This window comes from Pyrgilauda ruficollis, unplaced genomic scaffold (genome assembly GCF_017590135.1).
Source record: "Pyrgilauda ruficollis isolate IOZ18807 unplaced genomic scaffold, ASM1759013v1 scaffold14, whole genome shotgun sequence".
NCBI lineage: Eukaryota > Metazoa > Chordata > Aves > Passeriformes > Passeridae > Pyrgilauda > Pyrgilauda ruficollis.
The window spans coordinates 11414071-11427436 of NW_024512543.1; positions in this window are offsets into that span (position 1 = coordinate 11414071).

Below are 13366 nucleotides of genomic sequence, written 5' to 3' on the forward strand. Positions count from 1 at the left end.
CCCTGAAAAAACATCGTGACTTCCTGTAAGCAGATGAAGAAAAGAAGATGTCAGCTTGTATCTCATCAGATTTTCTGGTGTAAAATCTAAACCAGGTATTTAGATGGATGATGCCATTCCATGACAGTAATGTTCCTTCTGAGAAGCACTACCTGCATTTAAAAACACAGACTAAACCAAACCCACTAAAAGAACAGAGTGTACAGAAACTACATACCACCCACTCAGCCTTACAGATGCAAAACAACTGAACCCACAAGGAAGAAAACAAACAGGGAAGGCAGCCAGAGCACAATGCCTGGCTCAGGCAGCAGCAGCCAAGCAGCAGCTGTATCACAGAGGTGGGCAAACGGCTGCACAAACACAGCCCTGGGCATGTGGTGCCCCGTGTCACCCCAGAGGCCCCTCTGGAGCTGCCAGGGATTCCAGCTGCCTCCTGCTCTAGCATGCTTCTCTAGCACCAGAGCATATTTCTCAATATGAAACACACTTGCAGAGCTGTAGTGCCCCAGACTTCCCCAAGTACAGTAAGTGCATGCTTGGCCCCTGTTAGTTCAGATACTTCAGGAAGGGCAGCAAGACTAAAATGGGAAACGGAAGGGAAAGCTGATAGGGAAATACTTCAGAATATCTCACTAAAGAGCACAACAATAGGATTACATAGACTCAACAAAGGACAGAGCAAGGGAATTTTCCTTGGGTATTAAGACACAAAACAAACCCTGATGAAGCTGGTCAAGCAGTGCAAGAGGCTTCTGGAGAAGCTGTGAATTCACCATTATTGAAGATATTCAGCAATCAGTCAAACGTGACCCTGAGTCACTTTGCAGTTGGTCTTGCTTTGAGTGGATGGAAGGACCAGGTAATCTTCAGAGATCTCTTCCAGTCCAAATTAAAACAATGTTGTTTGATCAAAAGCAACCGTGTTAAGAATTGGAATAAAACAGGAGCTTGAGAATGGCTATTCACAGTACTTAGGAAAAGAACTATAATCAGGGGGACAAATCAAATGCAGAATGATTTGGAAATATTCTGTTAAAATGAACTTGATCAAATAGGTTTTATTGAAATCACAGGCCAGTCATACGCCTGACATTCCTGATACTGCTGGATGCATCCAGAACGGGAAAGCCAGACTGAAGAGAAAAGGAGAAGCACCTTTCTCCACCTCCAAGAGATGTCATTCCTGCCCACCGTGCTTTGCAGATTGCAGAGGTGAGAGTACGGATCCGCCCTAGGAAGGGGCAGTGCCCACAGGTTCTGGCAGGCAGGAGTGACCTCTCCTGGAGACTGCCAGCCCCAGCTCCAGGGACAACAGGAGCCCAGCACAGGCTATGGTTGCCTCTGTTTGGCCGGAGTGCAAGAAAGAGGCCCCTGACAAATCTCTGCAGCACCCCAGCATCAGCCCCCAAGGCACACTTACAGTAGGCACCCACCATAACATTGTCAGCCTGCAGAGAAATGCATCTTTGGAAAGCACCTCTGTTTTGTATCTGGCATGATCAGGATTACCTGGTAATGAAATGCTCTCTACTTCATCCATAAACACAGTTCTTTAAGTAGATTTGATACAATAGATACTTAAATCTGAAGGGCCTATTCCAGTTAACCTGTCTTTGGTACAGGGCAAAATGCAGAAAGGTGATTGTAGAGAACAGTGAGAGTTATTAAAAGTAGTGACCTAATTAGTCACAATTATATAATTACAGACAAATTGAAGTTAGGAGGGACTTCTGGAAGTCACCTCATCCAAGCTTCTGCACAAACAGGTGATTAGGTGGTGAGGTTGTTCAGGGACTTGTCTGTTTCAGTTTTAGTATCTGCAGAGTCAAAAATTCCACTTTCTCTCCAGGAAAGGTGCTTATCCTTTTATGGTATCAGGTCTTTTTAAAACACAGTCCCATATTTGGTGACATCACTAGTTTATTTTCTGTAGATAACTCTATCAGTACGTTTATGCCAGGAGTCATTTCACAGCCTCGCTTGACATTGCCATAAGAAAACAGCAATCCACAGCTATAGCATTGCTCATGGAAAGCAGGTAGCTTTAGCTATGATGCAAAAATGGTGAGCTTGGAAAGACAAGGAACATGCTCAGATCTACAGGCCCACCTAAAAGCCTGTGCAACATGACAAATTAAGTTGTACATTATGGTAGCTAATGCATCCAGATTTGGATCAGTCATATGGTAATAAAGGATGGTGAGGATACAGTGGAAGACAGTCCCTCACAAAACAGCATGTCCATAAGGGATGGCTAAAATCTGACTACCCAAGGGTCATGGTACATAGTAAAACACGATCCTATTGCTAGAACAAATGTGATTCTTGGACATAAAAGCACAAAATTGTCCTGCAATAGCAGAGATGTGGCATTATCTTAGTACACATTGCTGTTGAAACAGCAGCGGAAACCACTCTGCTGCATCGAAAGAGAATGTGTAGTTTTATGTCAGCATTCACAGTTTAAAAACAATACAGGAATGGTCAAGAGTTCAGGGAAGAGCTTCAAGAAAGATACAGCATCTGGAAAACATACTTCTAGCAAGAATCTTGAGAAGGTCAACACAAGTTTACCCAACAGAAGGTCAAAAGATAATTTGTAATTACCAGCACCAGAAGAAATTATAATAAAAAAGGTTTTTTAATCAGGTAGAGAAAAAAACAGGAATATAATTTGATGCAGTGGTTAGAAGCCAAGCAAATTCAGAGGAACTATAGGAGCACTGCTTAATAATAGCCATTAAGTATTAGAACCATTTATGCAGGAATGGGATAAGCTTCCACAGTTTGAGACCTTGAACTGGAGACAAAACAGCCTTTTTTCAAAGATGCATTGTATCTCAAGAAATGTTGGAGCAGAAATTATTGGGTGAGATTTATTGTCAGAACAGATAATCATTAAAGGTCCCTCTGGTCTTAAAAATATGAAAAGTGCCCAGGAAGAACAGAAAAATACCTCTGAAAGCACTGAAATACATCTGAACAAATTGTACTGTGTTATGAAAGAGATTTTAATTACTATTAAAGGTTGCAAAAGAACATGAAATCTTTTTGAAAGCCACAATTTCTTTAATAAATATTAAAAATCCAGTGAGGAAATCCTTCACATAGCTGCCAACAACCGAAGAAAGAGGAAGGACATCTGTAGAAAACAAAAAAGAGGTCACAGAAGTATTTTCTACAAAACCTGAATGTAAATATAGATTAATTTTGGTGCCACTTAGAGCAACACCTGGCCTATCATTTTAAACAAAAAAGGGCAGAGCTTTGTACTCTCATAAAATCAAACACAGGAAACAAAGGAAGGTGTAAAAATTACAGTCCAGAGATTGCTCAATGTTGTCAAGCTTTCTCTGCCCAGTTTTTGAAAGCTAGCCTTGTGCCTTGTGTTTTTGTATATTTGCAGAGGCTTTGTGGGTGCAGAATACCACCAAACCAGCCACTGTGTGCTGGTGCCAGTGACAATGCGCAGCTGCAGGCTGCAAGGGAGACTGAAGCTCTGGCAGAGGATTGCCTGGGAAGTGCTGTTTTGATGTGAAACCAGATGGTGTTTCAGTGGTGTTTTGCTTTGAGATTTCTGGGTTTGCTCAAATCCAGGAAACTCGGGAGGAGGGAAACCATAAGCAGATGAAAACATACCCAACTAACAAACAGAGTTTGCACAAGCTCCCCTGTGCACAGTCTGGGGAGAAATGTAACCCTGGCCTTTCCCACTGGAGCCACACTGGGACCCAGCACACAGGAGCCATGCCGTGAGCGAGGACATGCAGACAGTGGGAGACCTACAAACCCAGCTCCTTGGGCAGATGGGAAAGGAAACAGGAACTCAAAGCAGAATAATGCTTTATGGAAGATTTTTTTTTTCTAAAATAAATCCCAACAACCACCAGCTGGTTCTCATTTCAGTCTGCAGATGAATAGATTTTGAGCAGAAAAGCAGCAACAGATGCCTCGGTGCTGCTCTGCAGGAAGCAGAGAGGCAATTATCCGCATGGAATTCACCCCTGGGATTTACAACCCAGGAGGCTGTGCGATGACAAGCTGGCCCATAGCCTGAGAGCTGCATCCTGCCAATGCCTACTCCTGTTGCTCTTCCAGCCCTAGGTGCATCCCTCTGGGGCATCACGAGACATGGCTGTGCTCTGGGAGCTGGAATAAAGTCTGTCCTTTCCCTTCACATCCTCAGAACTGTTCGTGAGCTGGGGAAGTGTGGAGGGAGGGACAAGAAGAGAGCTGGGACAGACAAGGCAAGACTTTCACAGGTGTCCCCAGGAGGGAGGACAGGGCCTGTCCTGAGCTCTCAATGGTCTTTTGGCAACAGAAAGCAAAGATGATCTGCCAGTTACAGGTTTTACCTACTGAAGTCCCCATGGTTTTTCAGTACTTAGATGCAAGGAAAAAGAGCTGAGCGCCACAGCCTTTCAGGAAGCTTTTCACGTCCCTCCATGTGCACCTTACTCTGTGCGAGAAAGCCCCTTGAAACCAGCTCCACACAGGCTCTGAGAGCCTCTCTGCTTGGTCTGCTAAACTGTTTGACCACAAGGATTCAAGTTGCATCAAGTGACACACAGGAGCCCTGGGACACAGTCCAGCCATCCAAAGTCAAGCCCCCAGCCTAGGGCTTTCCATCTCTCACACCACCACCGCATCCTCAGCCATAGGGGTGTACCTGATAGAGCAGCAGCAATCTGGGCAGCTTCAGCCATAAATCCAGCAGTGGGAGTCCAGTAGGCAGGGAATTGGCTTTGCAAGGTGGCTGCACATTTCCTGCACTTCCAAAGACCACCCCTGTGCCAAGAAGGGGAGCAGGAGGCTGGAGCTACAGAGCCTACAAAATCCTCCCTCCAAGGAGATGTATATAAGGAATTACTGGTGGATTAGTTCAAGCTGAGCCTTGAGGAGGAGGCAACAGGTTGGGTTGATGCTGGGACAGGACACACATGTGTGAGCTGCAGAGGCAACCTCAGAATGGTCTAGCCCAGGGCTCTTCCTGGGGCAGCTGGCTGCAGGTGTGCTGCAAGGTTATTTGATACCTGCTGGAGCTGGGGTCAAATGAGAAGAAATATTGGGGGGGGGGAGGGGAGGATTAACACAGCAGGTTCGTGGCAATCAGCATCTCTTCTGAGGGTGGGATTCTCTGTGTTTTCCAGCCATTCCCATCCATGCCACAGTCTTTAGTGCTAAGCCTAGATCATAAGCTGCCTGGGATGGACTCCGTGTCAGTTTGTATATAAAACAAGGGGACAGCACATACATGCTTTATATAAACGGATATTGGAGTAAGGAACTCTGCCACAGTTAACATTTCTGCAGGTCAACCCGAGTCCTTGTTATGATTGCAAATGGCTTTTCAAGTGCAGCTCTTCCCGTCAAGGAATGTGCGTGTGAAGTGTCTGTAACACATCGCACACAGACACATCGCTATGTCAACAGGGCACATGCACGCTCAGTGCTCCAGAGCTGCATGCTTACATTTGCCTCATGCTCTCTCCTGATCAACAATCTTCCAAAAGCCAGAACACTTTTCAGGTTTGGAGGACAGCCTGGACTTGCTAGTTATGTCACATCAGCTTGTTGGGACATATCAAGAGGATTGATTGGCTTTCTGTGGTCCTGGAAAAGCAGCTTATGATTTCTTTCAGACCAAATAGTCCAGTTTCTCTGACTGTTCCTGCCACCTTGCAGCTACCTGGCACAGAAAGCTGACAGCCCTGGTGAGGGAAAGGGCCACAGAGGAACACAAGACTAGCAGGCAGTAATTCTTGTGCTTGTTTAGAGCTGGACTAAAAATAGAGGTTCTTGAACCCGTTTCACCGTAAAAAGCCTGCATAATTCAGACAAGTTTTACCAGTAAATTGCAGCTACAAAAGAAAAACCCCACAGCCTTAAAAGGTCTCTGGAAGCCCATCCAAAACAGTGTTCTGTCCAAGTGTCCTTTACGAGAGGGCAGTGGAGAACAGGGCGGGATCTCAGATGCTAAAGACAGCTCTGGCCTGTCGGGAAAAGAGCAAGCTTTGCCCCGTCTCTGGTGTGTGCCTGCCACCAGGACAGCATGTCCGAGTGCTCTGAACTCAAAGCAAGAGGCAGCCCCTTGCTTACTCATTTCTGTATTACCCTGTGTACTGCCTCTGCCCTGGGAGCTGACTTTAAGGGAACTCTGGGAACTGAGGAGGAATCTTTGCTTACCAGACTGCAGTGAAAGCCTTTTATGATAAGTTCTACCCCTGTGTTTATATGATTATCCAAAGACAAAGCCAGACATTGAGTGCATTTTCAAAAAAACCTAAGCAAATACAACCACCAGATATACAGACCTTGCTCCCCTCATTGCTCAGGTAAGATCTCTCCTTTGTTTCTGCAACACTGTGACTGTAAGGAGTTGACATTCTCCACCAGTCTCCTGCCTTCAAGTGTTATTTCTGTTTTCCTCTTCTTTTATTCCTTAAGCCCCTGCTTGCTTCCTCTTTCCTTCTCACAGTCTACCCTCAGCATTTCTTCAACACAAAACGGCAAACAGCATTTCCTCAACTGTAACCTTCTGCAGATGGTGTAGTCAAATATGGACTGTCAGAGCTCATCCCTTCTCATTTGGCCTGTAAAGATTTCCCCACAAGTATTCAGTTTTATTTCATCAGCTACCACTTTTAGATGCTAGGAGATGCAAACTTTCTTTTCATTCTAAGTGCTAAACCCTCTACCTAAATTCAATGCCCCCTTGAATGCCCCCTCACTAGGTGAGGAGCAGCACTTATCCCTGAAAATGCAGGGGAGAGAATTCAGCTGAGCCAAGATGAAAAAGGTGGGTTTATTCCCCAGTTGGAAGCATCGTAGAACTTTTAGTAGTCATGAGGATGCCCAAGCTTTACTGCATAACACATATATCAAAGGTGACTTCCATGAAAAGTCTGCATCAGGGTAAACCCATCTTTGCCATGAGTAGGAATAGCTGTGACAAGGCAGTTGGCACTTCAGGCTCTGAATTCAAGCATGCATGAGTGGAAGGACATCTGTGGCTCAAACCTGTTGGTAAGATCATAAAATGTTCTTTCCAGCTTTCCATGCAACTATTTGGACTGCTGTCTGACACTCCTGGCACCAGCCCTCCCTGAGAGGGGGATGCCTTCATCTGTATTTGCACAGGGGAATGTACTGAGCGATTAAATCAGCAGCAGCTCCCCCAAGGCTCCAGCTGGCACAACAAGTAAGGCACCAAGGCAGGAAGCAGCCAAGAATGTGGGGCAGTGAGCCAGGAGCAGCTGCCTTCTCCATGGGACTTCAGGTGCTATCCCCACTCTCAGCAGAGTGGTCTTGACATGTCCTGGGCACGCTGTTGCTGTCGTGGTGCAGGGCCTGGAGTCGTGCAAGCAAAAATGCTGCAGGGTTTCCCATGGGTGCACTTACAGATGGCAGACCCAATTTTTCCATTAAAGATCTACCTAGAAATAATGGGGGAAGCCCAGGCAGGGAAAACAAGCATGGTGACATTCAGCAAAACTCCTCCACTTTCATGATAAATTAATTAGTCTGGAGGCAGCAAGCAGAAGCATCCTCAGCTTGCTGCAGCAGTGAGTCATCCCTACTCTTTCCACTGTTTAAAGACTGCCCTGCTCAACAGCCAAATGCATCTGTGGAAACAGTGAAACAGAATTGACATGAGCTTGTAGGTAAGGGCTGCCATTTGGTTTTTGCTGCAACTCTTATACAACCAAGTTAAAGGAGTAGTATTTAATAGGAAAATTTTAACTGCCCCTCTGGTGTCGAGAGGATGACACACAGCCGGTAAGTCAGGTTTATTGGCATTTTCCAGGCAACAAATGACAGGTCAGGAGACCCTGACAGTGCATGGATAGGGGTCAACAGTAGCCACAAGGATTGTCTAGTCAGCCTTCAAACTTGACATAATTAGAAATATGATCTGCCTGCTCACCGCCGGCCAAGTCTTCTTTCCTCTCACAAACAGTGAAATAAAATAGGGAGAAAAATATTGGCTAATATTCCTTGAAGGCTTGTTTGCATCTACACATTAACATGTCTGATGGGTTCTGTTGCTACCAGGCTTTACCCTCTTAAATAATAAAGAAACAAGAACCTAGCAACATTGTGAAAATTCCCATATCATCCTGAAATGTTTATTGTGACTGTCAAAACATAAGAACACATATTTTGCACATTGTAAAACTTATAACTGGGTCTCAGGTCAGGAGAGAGAGAAAAGTGAACCTGTACCATTGCATTCTTGATTAAATGCAACAATTCCCCCCATCACAGCAAAGAATTTATTATTATTATGCTGACGCAGGGCCAGGATCATGCGTCCAAAACTGTCTCAGGTATCACAGACTCAACAGGCTTTCTGCATAGTACTGTTCATGAACCCCTTCTGATCTGCATTTCAGATGCCTGCTTTTGAATATAAGAGATATAAATAGATCAAGGCCAGATCAAGTGGTCTTCAAAGTCACTATGACAAATGCTGGAGGACAGCAATGCACCATTAATGTAGCAATATTTTCCTAAATTTCTCCTATGGCCACCTCTATCAGACTCCAAGATCTCTCATTTACCCCCCAGCCCTCTGTCAGGGCTTTTTCCTTTCCCAGGGAAGTCAGGCAGTAGGTCATTATTCCTAAGACATGTTAAAATTGATTTAGAATTGATGAAAGGTGACAGCCCCAGAGTCCAGGACAGAGCACTAAGGCAAGCTGCCCAGGTACTGCCTGGTATCAAAATTTCTCCAGGGAAAGGGGGCATTTAATCTTTTAAATAATTAATCATTCAAGCTTCAGCCTGCTCCAGGTTTTCTTCCCTGGTAATGCCAATTAATGTTCAATATGGCACTTTCTAAAATGTAACTTTGAACAGTTTATGAACTCTGCAAAGATGGTGAACTCACCGGAGACCACGGAGTGGCCATGAGATGACTGTCAGCAAGGATTTTTGAACACAATTAGCCAGGGTCACATTCTAAGCAGTGACTCAGAAATGAGTGACTCTCTAACCTTTTTGCCAGCCTTGCTTCTTTGCCTCCTAATGATTGCTAAATGGAATCTGAAGCAACCCCACTGATGACAGGAACAAGAGCTCTGATTCCTGGGAACAAGTGTTGATGACAGAGGAATCGCTGGTTTAGTAAAGCACTGGTTCCTGGGCTCTGTTCCATCAGATGAACGTTTCCTTATTATGTTCCCAAAATCCCCTGGGCAGGGGAACATGCAGTAGAAGCACACTCAGTCTATTTTTCAGAGACTTGCCCCTCCAGGCTGTCAAAGATCTGAAGGAGCTGGCAACCAGCCCACACTTTTTCTGATAAATGCTATTTGCAACTAAAAATGGATTAAAATAGTCTCTGAAAACTTGTCTGAAGGGGAACAAGCAGTCTTCTTCAGAGATGCCATTAGCAGGAAGATGTCTAGAGGGATATTCTGAGGGCTGTTTATTTTTGGCTTTCACCCCACTTTGTCATTTGCCCTGGCCAAATATAAAGAATAAGGAAATTATAATTAGCACTTGGGGCACTGTCGATGGGAGCAGCAAACAGGCCATGGCCAAAATTCAAATTCCAGTCTCCTCTGCTTCTTCATCCATTCCTCTCCCCATGACATGGACACAGGGAATCTGAGCTTTGACCATTGTGTCCACCACACAGCATGAATTCTCCATTTACTACAAAATGGTGATACATCAGGAATTAGGCACTGGCCATCTTTTTTGCCTGCCTGATCCTGCTTTTAATCTTGTGGATATCCAAATATTCTCTTCACGGCTATCTGGAAGTGAGATAAGTGCGGAAGTTTGAAGGGAGAAGTTTTAAGGGTTAACAGAAGGAAAGTGCCAATTTCCCATTACATTTTAATCACTAAATAACCATATACAATTAAATGGTCAAACTGGGAGGAAGAGATGATCTGATGCTGTGAGAAGACTGGTGCACAGCAAAAAATGAAATTGAGCCTTTGGTCTTAGAAGACAAGCTGGTCAGGATTTCCAAAAGCTCATCCCACTGCTGTAAGACAGTAGCTGACAGTGGTGGGAGCTTTGCCATCACTACACTGGGAGCAGAGTGAGTCTCTTGGCCTAATATCCACCACAAATTCAGGAGCTTTTGCTGTTTCCAGAGTTAGCTGTCGCAGCTCAGCTCTCCAAATTAATACTTCTCAGGAGGGATAACCCTACCAAATCCCAGACATGACCAAACAGAGGAAGATGGGGATCCTATCTCCATCTGATTAGCTGGTTGGTCTGCATGCCCACCTCCTCAGCACCATGAGGCCCCCCTTGCCAGCAGACCAGATGCTCATTTCAGTGTCAACAAACTGCTTGTTTCTTCTTCCCAGCCTCCTGGGGGTCAGTGTGCCTCATCAGACCTCACAGGTCACAGGCAGAGCAACATATTTTGGCTTCATGGTGAGGTGTGATACAGTCTGCCTCTTAGAATAATCCCAGAGTTTTGTACCCCTATGACAACCAGGACCTAGGACACCAGGTTTGCTCTTAATCATTCATGTCCTGTTCCCGCAGCAACTCAAAGTTGTTGCAGGTTTCATTCTCTATGCTATAGTCTGAATTCACTGCATTAGTTTGCAATGAATGCACTGTGTACAGGGAGTGCTCAGTGATCTGGGCTGGGAGGGATGCAGAAGTCAGGCAGGAAATTCTAGTTGTGCCCTTCCAGACATCAGGGTACCCCACTCAATGGCAAGTCTTCTTTAAGGTACACTATGACTCAACGGCTTTGCTGTCTTTCCCCATTTTCCACAGGCTCCAGACTCTTCCTAGGCTGCAGGAGTCTGTAGTAAGCCTACATTACCAGCCTTTTCTTCTCCTAGTTGATATTTTGGTATTCATCAAGCCATGAAAAAAAATTCAGTTATAGCTGAATATTCCACCCAAGGTGCCAAGCTTACTGCTGCTTAATAACAATAGCCTCCTGCCTCCATGTGAATGTATTTTTGCATTGAAATACTTGTGCTTTACATATTTATTAGTTAATTACAAATAAGAAAATAGAAAATTAATCCTGTTTATATAATGAATCATAAATTAATGTATTTTCCCTTAAAAGCATCATGGGTAACTGTAAGGAACATGTAAGAACTTAGCTGTCTGTTTCACACATCTTCACAATCCTTACCTTCCTCCTCCACTTATTTGCTGACATGATTCTGTGCACAGTCTTCCTTTTGGTATAGATTTGCAGCTTGTGGGTCTTTGCACTGGGGTTCACAACACTCTGCTCCACTGACTGATCTACTAGGATTCTTCCAGTCTTCCTGCTTAGAAATCCCACATTAACCCCTGTATAAAGACTAAGAAAGGTAAAATTACATTAGTTTTCTGTTGCCTTTTAATTAACAGGAATAAATTTACAAAGAGCCATGGTTCATAAAAGGAATAAACAGAACAGGTTGTTTCTAAACCTCTTTGTCTCCCTCTGCTATGAAACTGCTGGAAAGTCATGATTATTTTTTAACAGCTGATGCATTTCCCCTCTCTCTTCCCAGCCTACCAAGAATACTGGAATCCCTTTTTAATGCTCTTTCTTTCCATAACAGGAAGTGTGGAAAGTGTTATAGAAGCAAAAGGAGAGATATTTGCCAGACCAGAGGCTTCCAGAAGCCAAGACAGTGAGAAAAAATCCTGAACTAGCATAAGATTTACAGTCAAATTGCCAGAGCTGGGACTCAGAGCTGGGTTAGGGTGACATGAGTTACCATGAGTAACCAGCCACGCACACAGGATGAGCCAGGACTATTGCAAGGCAAATGAAATTCAGCTTAGCCTGTGATGACAGACAGTAAGTTGATCTGCTCGTCCTGGGCTGCAGCACGTACGCTCAGACAGCTGCCCCTGCTCAGCAGCTGCACCGGGACTTGCAATGGCATGGCAAAGCCAGGGAGCGTGGGAGCCCTTCGGGACCCAGAGCCCTGCAAAGCAAACTGTCCCTGAGGGATGGCTTTGTCACAGGGGACCCGAGCACACAACAGCAGCAGCAGAGATGGCCACAGAACACTCTGTTCTGCACCTTCCCAGAGCAGGCTGAGTGTGCACTCCTCAAACAGGTGCCCCGGGAGCCAGAGGAAAGGGTTTGTAGCAGCAGGCAGAGTGTGCAGCCGGGGCAAGGTCTGTCACTGCAAGAGTCACTGCCCCCAGTCTCTGGTCCCTTTGCCCTCTCACATGTCACCTCCACCCCTTTCCCATGCCTGCAGCCAAGCAGGTTTCCATTTATGAAAGAGGGCTGCAGGTTTACCTTTATGAAAATATTGCCTGCCCAGCCTTAGGTTAGCCACCTCCTGTCCCCGTGTAGCCAGGCTAAATAGCAGCAGTGACATCAGCTGTACTGCAAATGCCTCCAAAGGTGTCTGCTTTAGGAAGATGGAAAGCCAATGCAGAATCTTCAAAACTTGCCCTGGTCTGCAGGCCAGAAGCAGCACTTCATTCGTTACTGCCACGATGGCTCCAGGAAATGTTTGAAGCAAGACAGGAGCCATCACACTGCAGCACCGAAGGCATCATGTACTGGCACAAGATAAATGGGATGCTCTTGCTCTGCACTCCTTGATCCTATCAGCTACAAGAGAAAGCAAAGCTCAGCCCTAGAGAGGAGAGAACTGTGTGTACCTGGTACAGCAGAAGAGGCTTACAATGATGGGATAAATGTCCTGCAGTATGCAATTCTTCTCCATACTCCTGCCGTGCCCACAGCTGGCTCTGGAACAGGTGAGCTGCTGGGCTTTCATTTTACAGAGTGGTTGACTCTGAATGCTAAAAATTGTCCTGGAGACATTCTCACCTGAAATGTTAAAGGGATGTTTTAGTACAAGTGCCCACCTCACTTTTTGCTCACAGCAGGGCATGGTACTGGTGAATGCCCCATAGCAAAGTTTTCTATCGTGTTACCCCACTTTGATGCCAGGGCTGACAGACCTCATTGACCTCACAAGGCTTTTTGTGGCAAGAAGACAGGACTAGAAATTGGTGGCAAGAAATGCACTGCAAGGGATATATTTTGAGCTGGGCTAAAAATAGAGCTCTGACCCTGCTTGTTTATATATAGCAAGATCTATATGTGCTCTTGCTGGCAGTAAGTCAGTGCAGGGGCAAAGACATCCCTGCAATGCACCCCCAGCTCTGCTGAAAGAGCAAAACTGTTGGGAGCAGCTCTTAGGTGGCTCCAAAGCAGTGTCTCCCTAGGGCAGAGGGGCAGCAAGCTGCCCATGGGCAGAGGTGGTAGCTCCTGGTGTGAAACAGCCCTGAAAACACCTCATTCTCCAGGACAGTGGATGGGACAAATCCACAACGAGGGGGAACACCACCAGCTCAGGACTGCAGCTGGAGGGTTCTGCAGCACCCGCCTTGCAGGCAC